Source organism: Lucilia sericata, unplaced genomic scaffold (assembly GCF_015586225.1).
Source record: "Lucilia sericata isolate MDLA Ls3-8-SP2 unplaced genomic scaffold, ASM1558622v1 Contig000279F_arrow, whole genome shotgun sequence".
Classification (NCBI taxonomy): Eukaryota; Metazoa; Arthropoda; class Insecta; order Diptera; family Calliphoridae; genus Lucilia; species Lucilia sericata.
In genome coordinates, this window is record NW_023994304.1 from 157,768 (window position 1) to 181,603 (window position 23,836).

Sequence of the window (23,836 nt, forward strand, 5' to 3'; positions counted from 1 at the left end):
GTATATTTCCACGCTCAGACTTCACCTTTCGTAATTAGTACGCAAAATTATTTAAAATTTCATAATTAATCAACAACAAATTTATTAAACATAAATATGAAAACAAAATTAATGTGTTGTTTCTAGATAACGAGCGAGTAGTTTGAGCACAAATTTTACTTGTATTTTGTTATTGTAACAAAAACAAAATACAAGTAAAATTTTAACTCAAACTACTTACACGTTATCTAGAAACAACACATAAAACAAGATTATGTTCGAAATTGGATAATATAATGAAATTTTACAAAATATGGTCACCTTATCAAAATGTGACATATGTATGTTATATTAAAGAAAATGTTTTGTAAATATAATTTCACATTTAGAAATTAATATTAAAATTACTTTAATATGTGTAATATATGTTTAATTAAGTTTATTAGTTTTCTTGTTACTTACAGTTACACTTGCTACTTGTTATCCACAGGCGCCGGAAGATATAAAGCTTGAGTTATAGCAATTTCAAAATTAAAAGTTTTACGTTATCTGTTTTAACTAGGGATGCCAATCCCGAAATCCCTATCCCGAAAATCCCGGGATTTTTCGGGATTAGAAAATCCCGAATCCCGGGATTTGCAAAATAAATCCCGGGATTTTTTCGGGATTAGAATATCCCGAATCCCGGGATTTTTCAAAATGAATCCCGGGATTTATTACTAAAATTTCTTTTAAATTCTTTTCTGAGCCATAATTTCATTCAATTCGCTTGAAAATGACGATCTTAGTTTATTTTTGACTTATGCAGAACAAAATCCAGCACAGCTAATCTTGTACATTTTGAACCTTTTATTTTTTTAAAGTGGTATGATACCATTTATAGTATACACAAATTGATTTTTTCATTTCGTCGTAGACCCAAAAAGTATACACATTCTTTGTCTATAGCAGACACAAATTTGGACCAAAATGAACACAAGAAATACTAAAAGCACCTGCACTGAAAATCAATTTGATACAAATATTAGTATCAATACATTACAATCAGCTATTTGATAAAATTCATCTTTAAAATAGAATCGATGTGAATCTACAAAAATGATACAAAAATTGTGTAATATTCAATTTCTGTGGCTTTTCATACAAATTATCATGTTTTTTTAAATTGATTCTCTTAAATGGAAAGTATTTTATTGTCTGCGTAGTATTTTGCAAGAAAATAATAAACCATTCCTCGATTGAAATTCATCATATCTTTTCAAATCTATTGATTTCAAATCGTTCGAATTCCATCACATAAAAAAATAAAATTTATTTTTTAAATAATATCTAGAAAGTTTTGCATTACAAGCTTTCTACAAATCTGAGTGATAACGGTAAAGGTAAATTAAATTTTTCTGAATGTAGATAACATGTTCCAAAGAAAAGGTTCATTTATGATCTAAATTGATATTCGAAGGATTGAACGTTATATTTATTATAACCTACACCACTACAGTGCGGAGGGTATTATACGTTTGTGCTGATGTTTGTAACGCATAAAAATATTGGTCCTACACCCACCTTAAAGTATACTGATCGAATCAGAATCAAATTAAACGTCAAAAAATTTTCTTATAACTATTAGTATCGCGCTGACATTCAGCATAACTAACCTTTATATAAAATTTCATCCCTCTAACCTTTATATAAAATTACATCCCCTAGCTCCCATATAAAGCCTCTTTTAGAAATGTAGTTTTTCATCAATAAATTGCTTAAATACATCGAAATTAAAGAAATTTTTTATGAAAAATAAATAATTTATCTTCTGTCGATTAATTTCCATAAGATTAAACAATTTTCTTCACAAACATGAAGATTTAAGATTTTCATGTATAAAATAATTAAATTTATGTAATCCCGAAATCCCGAAAAATCCCGGGATCCCGAAATATCCCGGGATTGAAATTTTCAAAATCCCGAATCCCGGGATTTGTAAAAGCCAGTCCCGTTTGGCATCCCTAGTTTTAACTAATTTCTTATATTCATATGTGCGTTGTTTGTGTTATTTGCTACTTTACAAAAATAAAAAAAAAAAAACAAAAAATGTTTTCTTATTCTTTTGCATTCAATAGGTATGTATGTAGTAGAAAAATATTTTGTTTTTTTAGTTGTTAGGCACAAATTGTGCCTGTGTTTTGTCATAACGGTTTACTTTAATGATGTTTTATTTTACGTTGTCTTTCTTTTTTTGTTATCTTTAAGTTAATTGGGCATAAATCTAGCGATCTAATCCAGCTGATTTTAAAAATTTGTTTGTACCACATGATAGTACTTTTCCCTGTAACTTCAACAAAGGACAAAAAATTATGAAATTCAAAAAATATTAATTTTTAAACTTACATAACTCTTGCAATTTATGGGTTACAAACAAATATCATCGGAAAGCCCCAAATGTTTTCTACAAAATTTTATGTGAGATGATGTACCCTTATATCGATATATTTATGAGATAACGGTACTTTAGTAAAAAAAGTCGAAGTAAAAAAACATAAAATTTGACCCTGGCTCTTAATGGGTTAATGGTATATGTCATTTTATACATCAATAGAAAGCTGTATCATAGACCTTTCCAATGATACCCACATCGACCATATCGGTTAATCAGAATCGAGATATATTCAAATATATATCAAAACTTTGGAGGATCATAACTCCCAGACCCTAATAGAACAGATAATTTTTTGTCCTTTGTTGAAGTCATAAGGAAAAGTACTATCATGTGGTACAAAAAAATTTTTAAAATCAGCTGGATTAGAACGCTAAATTTATGCCCATCCCTGTTTCGGTGCGGATCAAAATTTTTTTGTTTGAACAACAACAAAACATTCTTGTTTACCCTACTCTAATTTATTTGGAAGTATCCTTCTGTGTATGCTTTTCACATAAAATTAAGTAAACAAACATATTTTTTGCAAGAAAAAGGAAAAATAAGCACGACTTACATTGAAAAAAAAAAAAACAAAGCAACAAGTAGGACCGAGCAAAAAAAACAGAAATAAACGCATCAAAAAAAACACAGAATTGTTGTTTTACCAGTCTTTGCACATATTCTTATTTCATTCTTACATGTAAAAACACGAACACTCTCAATCTCGACATTTTACATTTATTTATCGACAGAACTATAAACAAATTTTACATTTCATTTTAGAATGCTAGTGCAAAATAAAACTTTATGCTCTTTCAGTTGTGAGATTTTTACAAACAGTTTATTTCTCAAAAATGTCCATGTGCATGAAAAAAGATTTTCTTGTTATCTCAATATTGTACGAAAATAAAAAACATTACTAATAGTATCATGCATGAATGAATAAAGCAAAGTTTTATTTTTGTTTGTTTTTGTACACGAATGGAAGATAACAAAACAAAATTTATTTGTTTTTTTCATGAGCGTGAGTGATAAGTGAATGAATATTTGGAACCCTGATTAAGAACTTCACTTATAATTAAAATTTTCAAAATTTATTACAAAAACGGCTTTTATGATATCTTAGCTTATGTCCCTTTGCAATACTATGAATCGGTTCTTTTTTTTGTTTCCAATGCCAAATTTTTTGTATGCAAATAAAATACGAATAATCTATAAAATAGATATGTATATCATATGAAAGAAGAGTCAAATACCTTTTATTTAAGATACTAATCATCAAATTCTAACGGGTAGTTTTTGAGAAAATTTTATTTTCACTCCAAAATAAAGTCGTTTCTATTATTTTTATATATATACATATATATATGTAATTATGACAGTGTTATATGGCAAAAAATTGCAATTCAGACTACAAATGTGTGAAATGCGATCAAAATCATCTGCCCGCTGAATGCAACCGTTAAATCAAACCCAAAATGTGTTAACTGCGGAGAAGGTCACATATCGAGGAAAAAACAAGAACGTCGGCAAATATATTTCACCAAAAGAACTGACTCTAGAGCAAGAACTTAATATCTTCATTAAATAACACAAAAAGATGCCAAAGGAAGAATCCAAGGGGGAGTTCCTACGTCTTCTAAAAAAAAATTAACGAGTTTATGGGCCATAGATTGATAAATTTATTAACCTTTAACGTCAGTTCGCTTTTAGATAGAAGTCGGCAAATAGATGTCACAAAAACCCTAAATAGCTACAAAATAGAAATCTGTCTCTTACAAGAATGCCACCGTAGATATAATTTTTTTTAACTACACCTTTCTTTCGGATAACTCTCCCATAGAAGTTGCCATTGAACTGAAAATAGTATATCATATAAAAAATTGTTATTGACGACATTAGTACGTTTGTCGAAATCCAAATGAAGAAACATAACACAAACAAAAGAGTTCTGGTTATATCCCTATACATATATATTACGTAATAGCTTGGACAAAATGCTTTTAGTGGCAAACGACTTTCATCTATATCTCCTCTGTGGTGACCTAAATTCTAGAAATCAGACATTGGGCGACAGCTTTGGAAATCAAAATGGGAATATTTTATACCAACTTCACACGAGCAGTTGGATTACTTAATACGGCCTCTGAATTACAATAGCCAATTAATCCCGTTTCTACGACACATTCGTAATTCGTTTTGACAGTTCATCGCCATGTTCCTTTTCATTCATTATTTTGTTATTTTTTGGAATATATGTGTGTGATACAAAAATACGTGTGCGACACAAAAATACGTTTGTTACATTATTTAAACAAATTAAGTAATATATTTTCTATTAATTTGTATTTTTTTTTTTAATTATATTTTTTATTTGTCTCCAACCAATGAAAACAAACAGCTGATTATGATAAATACCCGATAAAAAGTAGAGATGACACTCATTCATTCGTAATTCGTAGGTAATTCAAACTGAATTACGTACAGATTGTGTAATTCGCAACAGAAGCACATGGTATACAGAGGCGACACGGGCAAAAAACTATTTCAATCTCTTTCCACACCATTTTAACCATTTTTTAGCTGTATTTTATATAACAAATGTTTACAAGTGCCACAGGAAAGCCACTCTTTGAATACAATAATTTGTCATAACACCCTATCATTTCTAAGCGCAAACTCATTTCTTGATCACTACCTCATAAACAATATAATATAATAATGACACACCTAACTAAACGATTTCATCGCTCCCACCGTTCTCATATCATTTTCCATTATAGTTGGAAATAGACAAGAATGATACAGATATATTACTTAACAATCCTACCCCTTTTATCATCTTAAAAATACCGACTGGAAACTTTTTTAGCAGGACTTATCAATCAATTCCAATATTATAATGCAGAAAAAGTACAGAAATTTGGAAAATTCAGAAATTCCACGATGGCGTGACTGTGAACCACAGAAATTTTGTGTTCAAATAAGAGACACTGTTTCCTCATGGAGCTAGTATACTTGCTCCATGCTTTTTTAATATACATATGTATGTACATTAGACCGACTCACAAAAAATGATGTTTGCCAAAATATTTTGGGTTCAGTGTTCTCCGTTCGTGAGCTGGACAGTTTTTTTAATTTTATTTAATCTATTTCCTAAATAAACCTAGCCTATTGGCCATAATCGGTTTCAAATTTCTACTTAAAAATCAAGAAAATTTCAAGAAAATATCCTATGTGGGACACGATTTTTCATGATCAATTCAATATTTTACCCATCTTCAAATAATCTTTGTTTTGTTTTATGGTGGTTCCCAAAATATTTCTAGTCTATCGGTGGCCGTTCGTGAGCTGGACCAGTTACAAAAAAGTCCCTTTTTAGTTATTTTTTTATATTATACAGTTTTTTCTTAAACAAAATATACAATACGTGGTATCATTTGAAAGCCATATCTAGTAGCGTGCAAAATCTTCAAAATTGTGCATTCATTTTATTTATATTAATGAAAAACCTAAAAATTTTAAATTTTTTGAAATATGACAATTATGAGTAGACAGTTATTTATACACAGAAAAAATTAATTTTAAAAAATTTTCAATTAAACGATTAATCAAAAATTTTAAAAGGGTTCAATTCATTTTGTATTTGATTCATAAAAATGTATAATCAAATACGTAATTAACAACAACAAAAATAGAAAAAAATAAAAATTTTGTATACGAAATCAATTATAAGTAGTAATTGAATATACAATTTTTGTTATAGGTTGAACTTCAAAAAATAAAATAATTGAAAACGAGGTTTTGGTAATTGAAATCGTTTTTCAGTTTTTTCTGTGTACATCATTAAACGCAGCTTTAAAAGCCCTTTCAAACGATACCCCATATTGGATATATTATTTCAAAACAAAACTAAAATTAAAAAAAAAAATAATTCAAAACAAGTAAGAAATTATAGTCGGGCGAGGCCGACCATATAATACCCTGCACCTTTGACAAAAATATAATGTGATTTAGTTGCCATAATAAAGCATTTAAGTTGAATTGTACCTTGTGGACATTTAAATGAAATTTTAATGGGGGCTTTTCATAGGGGCTAGGGTCATATGAGAACCTATTATTATGGAATTCGTGAGGGTCATCAAGTCTTGTATACAACTTGGTTTTTGCAGCTTTTTGTCGAGATATGAGTATATTAAACATAATTATGAACTTAAAAGCCCTATTCGGCGGGTTCAGTTGTGATTCTGAGCCGATTGGTATACTTTAAGGTGGGTATAGGACCAATATTATTGTGCGTTACAAACATCAGCACAAACCCAATATACGCTCCCCACTAAAGTGGTGTAGGGTATAAATACCTTTTTTAAATTTGGTCCAGCTCACGAACGGTCATCGCTAGATTTAAAATATTTTGGGAATCATCATAAAACAAATCAAGTTAAATTTTGAGAGGGGTAACAAAATCACTCTTTTACTTTCCATACAGAGTGAGTCGGTCTAATGTACATACATACATATTTGTATATGATTTCCACCACGCACGATGGGGCAGCCATATGGAGACTTGTGGCGATAAATCAAAAATGAAAACTGATTTTTATAAAACAAATGATATATCATTTGAAAGAGGACACTTTTTTGCATAACATTTGTTCGCAACATTTTTCATAGTAGCTTTGATCTGAGCTTAAGCTGAGCTCAAAGTTGATGAAAAAAACAATTATTTGAAATGTAGTAATAATTCCTGTTTAAAGACCTATACTTCATGTTAATAATATGACCTTCTATTGTAAAAAGCCTACTTTTTCTTTACGAGGTTTAATATTACGTATTGTTGAGAATTGATCTACGAATTTTTAAGACATAGTAATGGTTACAGGTGTCAAAATGCACAACTTACTTGAAAGGAAAATTATAATTATTTTTTTTAAATTTTCAAAAGTTTGAAGGTAAAAAAGTAACACAAATGTCCAAAAATGCCCATAACCATTATATATCCTTTAAAGTAGGGGATGTCTAGAGTTATAATCTTTTCAAACATTTTGCAGATTTTTGCGGTTTTTTATTTTTTTCGAGTTTGAAGATATTCATGTACACATCGATTATTTCAACTTGATTTATTTAATAACTGATTTCAATAAGGTTTAAATGCAAAGTCAATAATTTTTTCTAAAATTGCTAAAAACGTATAAATTATTTAATACAGAATTTTAAAATATTTTTTTTAGAGATGCCACCTTTTTTGTACCTTATGTAGTAGAAATTAACTTGTTTAAGTAAAATTTCGGTTACAATCATTGTTTTATATGGTTTTTGAAATATATTATGATGTCTAAGCTCTAAAATAGATAAAGAATTTAAAAATATATAAGTATTACCCAGCAAACATTCGATTAAAATTTCAGTCGGAATAGTTAGATATCGGAAAACTACTAAATTTGTTTATATATCTCATTAGTATATATGTATATATAGTATAAAAAGGTAAATATGTATTCTATGTCCACAGTATGTATGTATGTATGTATGTATGTTCATTGCTGGGAACTAATAAATACTTTAAGTAGCTAACTTCTGTTAGGCATGAAGTTAGTAATTTAACATCTTGCTTAACCCCCTTATTATCTCAATATTCCTTAAAAAACATTCTAAACAAGATTCTAACTAATAACGGCGGTGATGGCTCAACTTTATATAAACGACCTGAATAATAATAATAGATCGGTTCACTTAAGGATGGAGATTTCGAATTAGAATATCAATGAATGAATTATAAAACTTTGTAACTAAAACTTTTCCTTTAATTTTGAAGTAATGATTCGAAAAAACTTTATCATAAAATCAATGCTGCATTTGTTATTATATTGATCATCATTTTATTGACCATCATTTTATTGACCATCAAATATTCAAAGAATTTTGTACCCTGTTAACTTCTTTTAAAATTGACCAAACATTTTCTTTAAGTGTATTTTAATTTTTTAACAATTGTAATAGCGTTATTATATAACTAATACTTACTAATTTTTATAATCATTACATTATTTAGGAAAAATTAAAAAAAAATATTTTTGGTATTTTTTATATTTTATATCTTTTTTGTATAATTTTGTTCGGTGGGATATGATATTTTTACAAATTCAAAATCTGGAGAAAATTATCTTTTTATTGATACCAATCACTTGTATCGAAAGCCATTGGTTGATTTATCGCCCTTTTTAATATATCTGTGCCCCTATGTGCCATGCAAAAAATAATTTTACATCTATTTTGTACACCGACGACTGTGTTGTCTATAGCCGTATAACCATTACAAGCGCTAAGAAACAATGCCTCACATTTGGGTTACATTTGTAGTTTCAAAAATAAATGGGGAATAAAAATTAACACTGCAAAATCAAAAACTTAAAATTTTGATTTTTTAAACAGTATTAAGTAGTCTTAAAAAAACATTAAGGGCTAATTCTAGGTGAAAGATTAGCGATTAAATTAAAATGAATCTTCGAAAGATGTTCTTGAGAACTTAAATAGTTAATTTTGTTTGCAAGTTTAAGCGCCCAATGGAGGTGGTTTAAACTTAAGCACGAAATGCAAAAGTGTAAACAGCTGATGCAAAAAAAAAAATAATAAAATTTTTATAAATAGGTATAAACATTAAAATGTTCTATTTATTGATTAGTATAAATTATAGACACTTCAAGTTTAAGTTTTCATTAATTTTCACATTAAATTTACAATTGTCTTCTTCTTTTTTATAAAATATGCATTGTTATACCCTTCACCTTCGTGAGAAGGGTATATATAAGTTTGTCATTCCTTTTGTAATTTCTATAATATAATTTTCCATGTAAGTCTGTCTGTCTGTGTGTATGTTGAAATCAGTTTTCAGAAGACCCAAGATATCTGCGAGATCGGACTTTTCAATAATTCTATCGGAAATACGATCGAATAGAACGCTATTTAAAATCAGCCCAATAGGCCCATAAATAACGAAGATGTGAGTAAAAATCCGAGACCACCTATGAAAATTTCATCAAAAATTTACATTTTTCGTGATTGCTTATACAAAACAATAAACAAACAAAAACAAAACACAGTATCAAAAAGTAAATCACGTTACGTTGTTATTGCCTAGAAACATTAAGGGCCAATCTTTAGGTGAAAGATTAGCGATTAAATTAAAATTAATCCTCGAAAGATGTTCTTGAGTACTCAATTAGTTAATTTAATTAAGCGCCCAATGGAGGTGGTTTAATCTTAAGCACGAAATGCAAAAGTGTAAACAGCTGATAAAAAAAAATTAATAAAATTTTTATAAATATAAACATTAAAATGTTCTATTTATTGATTAGTATAAATTTTGGACACTTGAAAATACATTTTTTTGTTTTTAATTTAAGATTTTATTAATTTTCATATTAAATTTACAATTGTCTTCTTCTTTTTTATAAAATATGTATTGTTTTGATAACAAACAGTGACGTTTTCTGTTGTTTTGTATGGCAACACTGCGAAGTTTAATCTTGTACTCAAAAACATCGAAGGGGATTAACATAAGATTAAAATTATTTTTAGATTAACTAATCTGATTATCAATTGGCATTTGATTACCATCTCAAAAACCCGCTCTAAATTAAGTATATATAGTCTGGATTAGGCGAGAACACATTAAAGGGGACTTTTTGGTACATTTTCGTTCTACAAAAGGTACTTTTTGAATTTTCTATAATATTGAACCTAGAAACATGAAATTTAGCATGTATTGCCTTGATTAGGTAAGAACCTATAAAAGTGGACTTTTTGTTACTTTTTCGTTCTACAAAAGGTACTTTTTGAATTTTCTATAACATTGAACCTAGAAACATGAAGTTAAGTTTGTAGAACCCGGATTAGGCGAGAACACATAAAAGGGGATATTTTTTCGTTCTACAAAAGGTACTCTTTGAAATTTCTATAATATTGAACCTAGAAACATGAAATTAAGTACGTAGAGCATAGTCCCCCAGAAAGAGAAGCAGATAAAAAAGCACCACTACACATGCATAAGTGGGGTTTTTTCAATGAGATTGCACTGAAAATTTCAAAGATAAAATTTCATTATTGTAATATGGAAACTTTTACAAATAAAATGCAATCAATGAACATAAACATTATAATTTCTTCACATAGTATAACATTTAAATTGATAAAGTGCAGCAAAAGTAATAAAGAAGTACGATCTTAGTTACTTTCATTGTTATGCATTCCACAAAAATATTTGGGGTGTACGTTGTTTTTGCGCATTGTGCTCTTGTTTTTGCAAATAGTGTGTTTGTTTTTACAAATTGTGTTTGAATTTGTAAAACAAAGCGACATCAACCTACTTTGTTGAATGCTGTCAAGCAATTAAATAAATTTTTTTAATTTTTACGCTCTTGTTGACAAGTTCGTCTACGATCGAGTTGTGTACATGTAAATAGCCGTAAATTTTCGTATTTTGAACAATACTAGCCAGGAACTCTGACGTAGAGTCTGGATTAAGTGAGAACCCATAAAAGGGGACTTTTGATTTTTTCATTCTTCAAAAGGTACTTTTTGAAATTTCTATAATATTGAACCTAGAAATGTGAAATTAAGCATGTAGAGCCCGGATTAAGTTAGAACGTATAAAATGGAATTTTTTGTCACTTTTTCAGTCTTTAAAAGGCACTTTTTGAATTTTCTATAATATTGAACCTAGAAACATATAATTTAGTATAAAGAGCCCGGATTATGTGAAAACCTATAAAAGGGCACTTTTTGGAACTTTTTCCGTTCTTCAAAAGGTGCTTTTTGAAATTTCTATAATATTGAACCCAGAAACATAAAATTGCACGTAGATCCTGGATTATGTGGGAACCTATAATAGGGTACTTTTTGACACTTTGTCGTTCTTCAGAGGGTACTTTTTGAATTTTCTATAATATTTAACCTAGAAATATTAAATTATGCATGTTCAACAACTCTTCTTTTTTGATATTTTGTAATAAAATTTGTACTGATGTTTTTTAACACATCATGGTGAAGAGTATATAAGATTCGGCACAGCCGAATATAGAACTCTTACTTGTTTTGATAACAAACAGTGACGTTTTCTGTTGTTGTTGTAACAGTTCGACTGTGGCCGATAGTTCTTTCCTGAAATTAGAATAATAAATACTTAATTATTTGAGTTTGTGTCTGTGGGTGGAAGGGGGAACTGGAGAAACTGCGCCACCCCAGTCGGTCTTAATCATAGGTCTATGGGGCGCAAATTTGTAGACCTAAATAAATAAATGCACCGTGTCATGAGGACTTTGATGACAGGCTGGGCAACAATTTAAAGTGCCTGGAACGATACGTTCACGGTAGCAGTTCAGGAAACTGCACCAGCCGGCTCTTAATTGTGCCAAGATAGTTCCATAGTGCCTGGGTAATTGTCTCTCACAATCCCATATCGCAGGGGGGTGTTCATTTAGGACTCTGTTGCATCTGTAGCCGTTAATGGCCTCGGTGACCGCCATTTGATGCAACATTTCTCGGGCGCTTGCAATTGGCAGTCTGTCGACGTCCGATGGTATGACGTCTTGGATGTCGCTGCGAAAGCGTCTGAAGTCATCCGTGCTGGAAGCGGGATCCTCCATCAGAATCTGATGGTTGGGGTGGGCAGATGGCATGCCAACAGGAACTGTGTAGTCAACAACACATTATGTTGTCTGACTGACAGTAACCTGGTCTCCTCATGTAAATGATCCACATTCGTCAACTTGACACAACCGGTTGTGATTCGAAGTGCATTATTCTGAGCCGTTTGTAAACCTCGCCATTGGGTATCATTGAGGAAAGAGATCCATACTGGGGCAGCATAATTGAGAAGAGAGCGACCTATAGCCTTATACGTAACTACAATCGTCTCTTTATCCATGCCCCAAGAGGTGCAAGCTAAAGCTTTAAGGACCTTGTTTCTGTTTCGAACCTTTTGTTGATGTAGTTTGCGTGTCCTGCGAAGTGAAGGAGGCTGTGAAAGACTACCCCTAATATTTTTGGGTTTTGAACCGTGGGGATAGTACGTCCTTCGACGGAGATGTTCAGCGCCGTCCTTACTTCTTTGGCCCAAGAGGTGAAAAGTGATACCGAGGATTTAGAAGCAGATAACCTAATTTTGCGTTCCTGAAAAGTCTGCAATGGTGGCCAAGTATTGGGTGATTTTGGCGCTTATGTCGTCGATATAAACACCTGAAGAAATGACGGTGCAATCATCTGCATACGGCACCAACGAGACATCAATGGGGGGTTCAGGAAGCCCGGTAAAATAAATATTGAAGAGTAAAGGTGACAATTCTCCTCCTTGAGGAACGCCCATTTTTATCTTGCGGTTTTTTTGATTTTTGACCTCTAAACTCAACAAACGCATGTCTTCCACAAAGATAGTTCCACCGTTTGACATGATTGGGGAGCGTTGAGTTAGTGATGTCATTTATCAGCATCGAGTGATCGACCGTATCAAAGGCCTTGGATAAATCCAGGGCGGCGACAATGGTACGCTGACACGGCCGTTGCTGATTGAGGCCATTGGCGATCTGTGAGGTTATCTGTGTTAGAGCTGTTGCGGTGCTATGCGCTTCCCTGAATCCATGCTGGAGATTGGCGAGCGGGAAATGCTCTTTCAATTGGTCAGTTGGTAGTAGCGGGCTTGTCAGGTTTTAGAATAGGGCTTACTCGGGCGATCTTCCAGATATCAGAAATCCCCAACTGGTGAAGAGATAGTTCCAGAAGGTGGGTTAGATATCCCTGACCTAGGTTAGGTTGATAGGAGGATGTATACTACATCAAATCCGAAGAAATACACCTCCAATTCATGAAAAAAAAATTGTTCACTGAATGTACTATTTTTCCATGTTCAGAAACTCAGTTTCCTGGACGTAATTCCTAAGAATCTTCCAATCAGTGTTGGTTAAGAATGTTATTTCCGGAATAACATCACTTCCAAGATACTTGGATCTAACTTCGACGAATGCCTGACAGTGGTAAAGAAAGTGCTCCAGAGTTTCACTGTCCCCTCCACATGCTATACATTCGTCTGAATCCGCACGTCCAATTTTGTATAGATGTGCACGTAATCCTGTGTGTCCACTCAGAATACGTACCATCATACTAACCTCAGACTTGCTCGTTTTGAGGAGATTTCTCGTCTTGCTCTCATCAGGGTCACCCCATAGAATCTTTGTGGTTCTACCCACCGTTTCATTATTCCAAGAGGCCTTATGGGATTCTCTCATCCATATTTTTAATTCAGTTTTTGTTGCGTCGAATGGTTTTGCGTTTGTCAGGTTAACTACATCGAGCTCCCTTCCCTTTAAAGCTATTACATTCGCCCTTTCGTTGCCGACTACTCCCGAGTGGGCTGGTACCCATATGATGTAAACCTTACCTCTGGGAGAGTATTCAGTTAAAGCTTTCTTACAATCCAATACGGTCTTAGATTTAATTTTATCACCTGATATCGCCCTAATTGCCTTCTGGCTGTCGGTAAATATATTAAGCGCTGTGGGCGCCATATTTATTCTAATTCAATTTACGCATTCCGTTATTGCTCGTACTTCTGCCTGGAAGCTTGTGTTATGATTTGATAAACGGTGGTATATTTCTGTTTCTGGGTCTTCAATATAGAACCCCAGCCCCACTTTGTCCCCCAATTTAGAGCCATCCGTGTAGCAACGGATTCCTACTGGTATTTGCTCCAATGTTCCGCTTGACCAAGAATTCTATCTGGGATTAGCGTTTCAAAGTTTCCGACATATTCTGTGTCTGGTATGCGATCAGGCACGTCCGATGAATGTGTATAACCTTCCAATGTGTCCAGTATACATTGATGACGTGTCCTATAACCGTTTTTGACCAGTTCGCCTAAAGTAAAGAGCCGTTCGGCTGTAAGCGTTGCCTCATATCTTATATATGTTTCAATGGGTAGAATATCTAGCAACGTTTCCAGAGCCTTGGTTGAAGTAGTACACATGGCACCACTTATACCCAAGCAGCATGTACGCTGATCTCCCTGTAGTAGTTAGATATTACACTTTTTGTCCAAAGCAGTCCACCAGATTATTGAAGCATAAGCTAGAATTGGTCTAATTACACTTTTATAAAGCCAATTTGACATAGTAGGACTAAGACCCCATTTCATGCCTATGGTTCTCCTACATATCGCCCAGCACCGATGTGCCTTGTTGATCCTATCCTCTATGTGGTACCTCCATTTTAATTTCCGGTCGAGGATTACACCTAAGTACTTAGCTTTGTCTGTCACTGGTATCTTCCTGCCCAGGAAGCAAAGTTCAGTATACGTAGAAATTTTTGTCTTTCTTGTGAAAAGACAGATTTCCGTTTTTGCCGGGTTAACATTGAGGCCTCTCGGTTGAGCCCAGCTCAAGGCCGTATTCAGAGCCACCTCATCTCTTCTACACAGGTAATTTGGATCCTTTCCCTTTAAAAGTATTACGACATCGTCTGCATAGCACACAGGTCTAAGTCCGTTCTCGGTTAGGGTGGAGGCTATTAATCGTGGTAACCCAGAGTAAAGGTGACAAAATGCCACCCTGTGGTATACCGCGAAATACCTTTTTCCTGATAGTTATATCGTACATCTCGCAGCTTATCCATCTGTTCCTTAGCATGTAGTTGATCCAGTTACGGAGCACCCGGTCAACATAAAACTGGTCTAGGGATTGGATAAGGGTATCAGTGTGCACGTTATTGAAAGCGCCTTCAATGTCAATGCATACCGCCGCATTCCACCGATCGTCCCTTTACATAAGCATGCTGCTTATATTTAAGGTCTTTGTATGGTATACTGCATTTAACCATGCTATCGACTATCCGTTCCAAGGTTTTAAGTAGGAAGGACGTAAAACTTATCGGTCGATAGGACTTAGGTGTCGCATAGCTAGGTTTCCCTGGTTTGGGTATAAATATTACCCTTGCATCTTGCCATTTAACTGCCAATTTTAAGCATGCAGTGAATATCTGTGAAACCAGTCCCGCCTCCATCTGCAAAAGTGCCGGGAAAATGCCATCCGGCCCTGCAGCTTTATAGTTAAGGGGACAATCAAGAGCTGTGCTCCCAGACCTACTACACCGAGTTTTTTAGCAATAACATAGAGATGCCATCCGGACCAAGAGCTTTAGATAGTTTTGATTTGGAGATTATGTTATCGACTTCACGGGGGGTGAAGGAATATGTCTGAGAGTCTCGGGTGAGATTCTTAGTTCTCCGAACTATAACTCTTTTGGCCCGGCTCTGCGTGGGGTGTTCGATAAATTGCCTGAAGAATTGTGTTGCGCTTTTTTTTGGCATATGTATGCTACAAATTGTTAAATGCAATAGCAGCGAAGTTTTGGTTCCTATTGTTGCCAGATAGACATTTAATAGTAGACCATAGCGATTTAGAGCGGGTTTTTGAGTTGGCAATCAAATGCCAATTAATAATCAGATTAGTTAATCTAATCATAAGTTTAATCTTATGTTAATCTCCTTTGATGTTTTTGAGTACAAGATTAAACTTCGTAGTGTTGCCATACAAAACTACAGAAAATGTCACTGTTTGTTATCAAAACAATGCACGTTTTATGAAAAAGAAGAAGAAAATTGTAAATTTAATATGAAAATTAATGAAAACTTAAATTTAAAACGAAAAAAATGTATTTTGGGTGTGCATAATTTAAACTAATCAATAAATAGAACATTTTAATGTTTATATTTATAAAAATTGTATTATTTTTTTTTGCATCAGCTGTTTAAACTTTTGCATTTCATGCTTAAGTTTAAACCACCTCCATTGGGCGCTTAAACTTGCAAACAAAATTAACTAATTGAGTACTCAAAGACAACTTTCGAGGATTAATTTTAATTTAATCGCTAATCTTTCACCTAAAGATTGGCCCTTAGAGTCAATTGAGACCATCTAAACCATTTGTTGCAGCGCGTTGTTCTGCCAAACGTGCTGCCTGAGATGGAAAGTTTGGTCTACTATTCGGGATTCTTCCTGCGGGGATAAAGCGCCTTGCCGCCTGAAGGACAGTTTTCCTAAATATTGCTTCACATCTTCTGACACATGTGGGGGCGGCAAGTGACGTAATGAGTCGTCTATGTAGTTCGTAAAGCCGTGCTAGTCGGCTTTGTTGTAGTTTACGAACGTGCGCTTATCTGGTTCCACAAAGTCGCTAGGCTTCTCTACCGTGATCAGGATTGGTATGTGATCGGAGTTTAGAGCTATTTGAGCTTGCCAGGTGGTCTGGGCAAGAAGCGACATACAGACTATAGAAATGTCCGGGGTGCTTGAATAGCGGGGAGTTATTCTCGTAGAGAATTCGTCTATCTGGTCAGAAATAGAATTACCGCGTGGATCGTTTGGTAGCTGTGAGTACCAACTCTCGTGATGAGCATTGAAATCACCAAGTATTATTCTGTTATCTCCTTGCAGAAGATGGGAAGATGGGAAATGCTGGGATGATAACTTGCCCCAATGCTGGGTGGTGATGTCAACGTATAGTTGATGTTTCGCTTTATGATGGAAGCTAGTCCACCCCACAGTGAGACATTTGGCACTTTTAGAACGACATTAATCAATTCTTAGTGATATTGAGTTATAATTTTAGTTACAGTTAGCAAACAATTGGCCAAACGCTCCACATAATAATCAGCACGATAAGACTGCTGCCACGCTCATTTTTTACAAGTATATAAAAATTTAATTTTTGGTCGCATATATCTCAAAACTTTCGCAATCGATTTTAAATTTTTATATATATTTTTAGAAAGACAATTTTATACAGATTGCTATTTATTTATAAGAAAATGCAAAATTTAAATATTTGTAGCAATCTCTGCAAAAAGTTAATAAAACCCATTTTCCTATTTAAACACATTTTCAACGTTTAGATACTGCTTGAAAGGGGTTAGTACACTCCCGCTCACTTAAATAGGTTCACTGTTTTGTTTACATTCAAATTAATGTTTTGCAAAAACTAATGGACTATTTAGTAATATTAAAATTTTAAATAATAACATGATGTCTTAGGTATCACTAGTGAGACAAAAATTAGCGCAATACCTAAAGGCGGATTTTTAATAATTTTTTTTCTAACATACTACGTTTTTTAACTATATTTTTTGGCTCACTTGATTTCAATAAGAATAAAATCAGTTTACTGCTGGCAGTGAGTAAAATCCATTCACATTCTAGTGTCTGTGAATATAGACAATCACCCCTATCGTGAATACAAGGGGAAAATTTTTTCACAATAAATTTATATTTCCCTGTAAAAAATTCCCCGGAAAAATTGCTATCGTGAATTGCAAGTGAAATTTTTGTTCCCTTCGAATTTCGTATGAAACAGCTGTTTAAAATAAAGTATGCTATCAATGCACACTGAGTGATCAATTTAAGAAGAAAAATATTTAACGCGGAATTAAAAAATATATAAATAAAATGTTTAGAATGGCAATTTTTCTTTCATTAAGAGAAGAGGAAACTAAACAACATCGGGCTATTCGTCGTAGTTTGCGTGATGCATCCAACCCCTTGGAGTTACCCGATACATTGTAAGTATGTAACCTCATTCAAATTTATTATTGAAATTAATTTTTCCAAAAGATTTATTCAACATTACAGATTAAATAAGGCAGCTTTTTCTTATATACTGAATGTCCTAGACGAATCTTTGTCGTCAGCAAAAAAAAAATTTGCTGTTCCAACAATCGTAAAACTTAGTGCTTGTGGCCTCCGGTAGGTTAGTGGTTAGTGGTCTAGTCTGGTAGACCGGAGGTGGTGGGTTCGATTCCCACCTGAGGCACTGGTTAAAGAGCGCACAACAGGCCCGATAGAGGCCTAGGTGTATTTCTTCGGATTTGATGTATATATATCCTCCTTTCAAACTAACTAACTAACTAACTAGTGCTTGTTTAAGGTTCTTCGCAGAAGGAGGGTATCAAAAAGGAGTTGGAAGAAATCATGAAGTTGGAATAGCACAGTCAACTTTCAGCGAGATTTTATCAGAAGTTTTGACCATTTTAGAGCAAAATATTTGCGACCAGTGGATTACTTATCCATTGCAAGAGGAGGCTAGATATATAGCCAGGAATTTCTACATTAAATTTAGAATACCTGGTGTCGTGGGATGCATTGATGGAACTCACATCAATATTGTGGCACCAAACGAAAATAAGCATTTATATTATAACCGCAAGGGAAACTACAGCTTAAATGTCACCCTTATTTGTTTGTATTGGTTTTTATTTTTATATACATAAGAACATACACATATATTTATACATTTATTATTAGATATGCGATAGTAATATGAGAATTCGATATGTGGAATTTAAGTTATTATAGAATAGAAATGGAGCAACATTATTTACAAAAAGAACAACGGGAGTGGTTATTAGGTTAGTTTTATGAAAATTCCCAAACATTTTTTGTGAGAATTCATACATACGTATATTTTGACAGGTGACGGCGGATATCCCTTGGAGCCTTGGCTACTGACGCCGTATAGGAGTCCAATATCTGGTTCTGTTGAACAAAAGTTCAATGATGTACATTCTAAATGTAGAAACATAATGGAAAGAACAAATGGAGTACTAAAGAATAGATGGAGGTGTTTGCTTGGGGCTAGGCAGCTGCATTATGAACCTAAGAAGGCTATTAAAATAATAAATATTTGTGTAGCATTGCATAATATTTGCATAGCTTATAAGTGCGAATACAATAGCAATATATCTGAACTGACAAACTCTGATTTAATTGATATGGACACTTTCAATTCAAATGAATGTAACAGCTATCTAACTGATGCTCAACGTATTCGTACCAACATTGCAAACTCATTATAAGAAATAATTTTATATTTTATTTAAGGATTTGTTTAACAAAATAAAATTATTCATATTTAAATTACATTTTTCTTAAAAGTTTGAAGATTTTATAAATGTAAGTATAAGAGATCTCTGGTAAAAAAATACTAAAATTCAATATTTAAACATAAAAAATTTATGTATGTACATATCTATATACTCGAAGTATTTTTCTGCATTATTGCAAGTTTCATATCATTAAATTCAATTAAACTTTTATTTTTTTTATTATACTTTCTACTTCTTTTAAGCGTATCTGTTCGCACACTGCGTGATGTCGTTCTAACTCTTTTAATTTTTTGTATTTTATATCTAATATTTTTTCCAGTGACCGGTACACCCTTTTGATATTGTTCTCCATTTACTTATTGTGATTTTGGATATTATCACCTATTTCAGAGATTTTGGAGCACAAAGTTTCTTGTGACTTTAATTCTTTAGCTATAAGCTCGGCGGTGGAAAGCTTTTCTTCCAGGTCCACTCTTTTTTGCTTCAAAAAGGATGATTTGGAGCATGTCGGATCTTCATTAATGACTTCTTTAGCACTTGGTGTTGCCGGTTTGGAACTGGTGGATGGTACAGTAAGATTTTCCATACCGATATTTTCAGAATCGGTTGTCTGCGGAGTTTTTCTATAACTTTGGGTTTGATGCGCTTTTTCCGGCAAACCTATAACACGTGAATCGTCTACTCCTTCTACGGACTCTTTCATTCCTATGATATCGTAAATGGCCTGTTCGGTCTCTGATAGACTCCTGGTTTGGTTTGGACCACCTCCCGTTCCTCGTTTGGACCACCTCCCGTTCCCGTTGCTGCTCCGTATCCTATGGGTCCGTGCCGGAATCGAACTAAATCCCGGACCATGGTTCTGTACAGTTTGCCAGAACCGGTTGCACCATATGTCCACCCAATTACGATGCAACGCTTGTTTGGGCTGGTGTCACCTCAGAAACTGCTCTGGACTAAATCATCATCGGGAGTGGTCGGAGACTTTTGTCGCCCCATGCTGCCAACAACAGCGACGAAATTCATTGGCATCATCGACATCGTCATCGTCGTCATCATACGCCACACCTCCACCCTCCCCACCGCAATCACAACAACCGCAGCAAACACAACATCTTCAGCAGCAACAACAACCCTCGCCGCTGACTCCATCGATTGCGATCCAGAGACCTGGGGTGATATCCATATTGCAGTTTAACTGCAATGGCCTCCAGAGTAAATTACCCGACATAACCAGATTTATGCAGCAAAACAACATCGTGGTCGCTGCGGTCCAGGAGACAAAACTGACGAGTAATTCCAGTCTGCACAGTTGTAACGGTTACAACGTTCTCCGAAAAGACCGCACCAGAAGCAACGGTGGGGGCATTGCATTTAAAATCCATAACACAGTGCATTATAGAGCTCTTTCCCTTGATCTCAACGCTAGGGACCAATACCTTTAAGTCCAAGGTATTGCAGTCAGATCGGGGGAAACCGACCTAGAGCTCTATAATGTCTACATTCCGCCAGTCCACCAGGCTACCGTCCCGACATTAGGACATTATTAGAATCCACCTTCTGCACAATAAATGATGATGCCCCACACGGATTATGGGTAACTGCGCCAGACATCACAATAGCGAGCCCTGGTCTGATAAACTACGCAACTTGGAGAGCAGTAGTTTCTCTAGCCTCAGACCACTTACCCAAAATCGTTTGTCTGGATCGACCCAATGACTTTATCGTCTCTGAACGCCGTCTCTACATAAACCAAAAGAAAGCAGACTGGCCCGGCTTCAGAGAATTAACTGATCGCATCTTCAATGATCTTCCAGCTCCTATCAACGTACACCAAGCAGGGAGCAAGTTCCGCGAAACTGTCATCGCAGCAGCAGCCCGCTTTATTCCTGCAGGTCGACTATCCTTAGTGCGGCCGCACTTCCCAGCAGAGGCAGCGAGACTAGCAGACGAGCGCGATGACCTCCGAAATATCAACCCCGACGACCCACGTATTGTCCAGCTGAATCATGATATCAGCAGGTTGGTCTCGGACATTCCACAACCTTTCACCCCTTCTGAAGTTGCAGAGGCCATCAACGCAGCCAAACCATCTAAGGCGATTGGCCCCGACGGCATATCCATGCTGATGCTGAAACACCTTGGCGAACGGGGAGTCGAGTACTTGACAATGGTCTTTAACCTGTCAATGAGCAGCCTGATAATACCCAATGCCTGGAAAAAGGGTAGAGTCATCCCGATACTGAAACCAGGGAAGAACGCGACAGAGGGTCAATCCTACAGGCCGATTTCCCTCCTGTCACCAGTCGCGAAGACTCTTGAGGCGCTCCTCCTCCCCCAGCTGTCCTGCCATCCTACAGTAGCTCGCCACCAGCATGGATTCCGTAAGATGCACAGCACCACCTCAGCATTAACCGCCATAACCACTCAGATCTCACAAGGCTTAAACCAGCAGAGGCCTTGTGAAAGGACACTCCTTGTGGCGCTAGATTTATCGAAAGCCTTCGATACAGTCAGCCATGCCATACTCTTCCAGGACATCCTGCAGTCCACCATGCCCAACAACTTGAAGAGATGGATTGTAAATTATCTGAGTGGCCGTCAGTCGTTCGTTGAGTTTAGAGACAAATGTTCCAAAACCCGTAGAGTTAAACAGGGAGTACCACAGGGCGGTGTCTTATCTCCCCTGTTGTTTAACTTCTACCTCTCTAAACTCCCCACACCTCCACAAGGTGTGGAAGTGATATCTTATGCAGACGACTGTACCATTATGGCGACGGGCCAAAACATTGATGAGCTATGCGATCGAGTGAATGGTTATCTCGGAGAAATACACAACTTCTTCACTGGACGTAATCTGAAACTATCACCAGCGAAATCTTCAGCTACACTTTTCACCACCTGGACGAAGGAGGTAAACTTGAACCTAGGCGTCGTAGTCGATGGAAACCAAATTCCGACTGTGAACCACCCAAAGATTTTTGGGGGTCACCTTTGACAGCCTGTTTACTTCCTCAGCTCATGCCACTGCAATTACGCACAAATTGCGAAGTAGAAACAAGGTCCTCAAAACGCTAGCCGGCAGCACTTGGGGAATGGACAAAGAAACCTTGTTGGCTACCTATAAAACAATTGGCCGGTCAGTGGTCAATTATGCTGCTCCAGTGTGGTCTCCATCGCTGAGTGATACCCAGTGGAGAAATATTCATAGCTGCCAAAATGCTGCCCTAAGGACTGTAACGGGCTGCATGCAAATAACCTCAGAACACCATCTACATGAGGAAACGAAGGTCCTCCCAGTCAAGGAACATAATGTCATGCTGACTAAACAGTTCCTCCTGGGATGTCACCGGAGGAGTCATCCCAACTTTAACATCACACAGTTGGATGCTCCCCCGAGGCATGTCAGGAAGGATCTTCGTGTATACGAAGAGAGCATACGAAGTTATGTTCAGGATCCCTTAGATCGGACTTCGTATACAGCAGTTTTGAACGACATTCATAGAACCGCGGTTTCAGGTTACCGCATGAATGTCGTTCTTGGAGGTCGCCCACCGCCCATAGCAGAAATAGAGAAGAACCTGCCGCGGAAAACAAGAGTTGCTCTGGCACAACTGAGATCGGGATGGAGCAACAGGCTCAACGCCTACTGGTCCCGCATAGACCGTGCCGTCCCCAATATATGCCCATCTTGTGGACAGGGTCCCCATGACACCCACCACATATTCAACTGTCCAGCCCACACTACTTCACTTAGCCCAATGGATTTATGGACTATCCCTATTGAAGTAGCCTAATTTCTTGGCTTGGACCTAAATACAGAACCCCCGGATTAAAATTGTATAGTTTAAGCTGTTACAACAACAACAACAACAAAATTCAAGCGTTTTTGGAAACTGTCCAAAATCATAGAAATTTGGCAAAAAAAATTGGGCAAATTCAGAATGTTATTCGCAATTGTATAAGAAAATAGTTTGAATATTAAGAAAACATAAATGGAACTACATATAGAGTCAAAACAAAAGCGGACAGAAGAGATTTCATAAAATCTGCCTCCAAGTCAAGTGATTCTGTAGCAAAAATTAGAGAAAAAGTGGGTGTTACAACAAGCCTAGCTACAGTAAAACGAATTGTAAGAAGGGCCAAGGCTTTAGAAATATTAAAAAATTTATAAAAGCCACTCCAGTTGCCACTCGTAAAAAGAAATCCTCTTCAGTTTGCACTCGAACACATGGTTATAAAAAGCTATATCAACATCTTGTTTTTTCGGATGAAAAAATGTTTAATTTAGAAAGTCCAGATCGATATAATCATTATTTTTATGATTTTTGAAAGGAAGAGCTCTATCTGAGTCGTTTGCATAGCTGTTGAGGATATGGGATGTAGTGGGCGGCAATTTCGTATTATGAATACTTGTGAGCTTAAATTTCTTTCATCTAGTAAGAATTGTAATAATTGTAATGCTATACTGGAAACAGCTTTTTTCACAATTTCGGATATCTTTGAACCCTTGCCGTGGATAT

General features: G+C 35.2%; 1 protein-coding gene and 1 long non-coding RNA gene across 2 annotated transcripts in view; one reads left to right on the forward strand and one right to left on the reverse strand.

The window, feature by feature from the left end:
• LOC119603181 (protein immune deficiency) overlaps nucleotides 1-23,836 on the reverse strand; it is an 85,231-nt gene that overhangs the window by 53,122 nt on the left and 8,273 nt on the right. The window lies entirely within an intron of this gene.
• On the forward strand, nucleotides 18,230-19,263 carry LOC119603182. The gene is made up of 3 exons (XR_005231398.1): nucleotides 18,230-18,673; nucleotides 18,736-18,839; nucleotides 18,904-19,263. It is a non-coding gene; the product is annotated as an uncharacterized LOC119603182 (long non-coding RNA).